The sequence below is a fragment of the Pteropus vampyrus genome, unplaced genomic scaffold, assembly GCF_000151845.1.
Source record: "Pteropus vampyrus isolate Shadow unplaced genomic scaffold, Pvam_2.0 Scaffold5954, whole genome shotgun sequence".
Lineage (NCBI taxonomy): Eukaryota > Metazoa > Chordata > Mammalia > Chiroptera > Pteropodidae > Pteropus > Pteropus vampyrus.
In genome coordinates, this window is record NW_011894735.1 from 1 (window position 1) to 886 (window position 886).

At 68.1% G+C, this 886-nt stretch overlaps 1 long non-coding RNA gene across 1 annotated transcript; it reads right to left on the bottom strand.

Annotated features, from left to right (window-relative positions):
• Positions 1 to 6: 6 nt before the first annotated feature.
• Positions 7 to 886, bottom strand: LOC105310552. Its single transcript, XR_897517.2, has 3 exons — positions 860 to 886; positions 421 to 479; positions 7 to 311 (listed from the first exon to the last, which is right to left on the bottom strand). It is a non-coding gene; the product is annotated as an uncharacterized LOC105310552 (long non-coding RNA).

Consider the following 886-nt stretch of genomic DNA (forward strand, 5'->3'; position numbering starts at 1 on the left):
CACAGCACGACTGCTGGGTCCTGCCTCCCAGCCCTGGCCCACACTGAGGCTGAAACCCTGGCTGAGAGACTGACCCCTCCAGGAAGACTTCCAGAGAGCCCACAGAAACACAAACTCCAAGGCAGACGGTGCATCCAGCTCCCCGACCTGGTGCAGCTGCCTCCTCCCTGCCCGCCCCAGGCTAGAGGCCCTGGACACAGCCCCCCGCCCCGGCGCCCGCCCTGGCACAGACCTGCCAGGCCCTGTGGGGAGCCCACGGGGGTCGAGGGGCTGGAGGAGAAGTTATTGCTCGAGTGATCCGGGGAGTAGATCTGCGACGGGAACGAGAAGAGACAGGGCCACCGGGCGGCCTCTCAGGGGCTGGCCTCTCGGTCGCCAGCCCGGCCACCCCTCCACATCCCCATCCACGCCGAGCCTCACCGAGGCCAATGCCTTCCCTAGGGCGTCCCCAGAACTGCCGGCCGTGGTCCCTCGGGAGCCTGTGGATGGACAGGTGAGCCAGCCTGGTGGTGTGGCTCTCCCGGCACCGAGGCTGGGCTCGGATGCCCGAGCAGGCAGGCGGCCCCCTCACGCTCAGCCCCCAGTACGGTGGCCCGGCCCGGCCCTGGGCGGCCCCTGGCTTGGGCCTGGCTTTTGCCTGATATTCGCCACCCACCTCCACAGAAGGTCTGGGGACAGGCCGGCCACGAGACCTGGGGTCAGCAATTCCCTGAACCTCACCTTCCCCGGATATAAAGTAGGGGACCCATTCCCCGCAAACCCATTTTAAGACACCTGTGATGGAGCAAGGCAGAGCGGGCCGGAGGACCGGGGCGGGGGGTGCATTAACAGGGCTGCGCCCAGCCAGGTAGGGGCATACCCATGAGGCTGTCGGCCCCGCTGACGG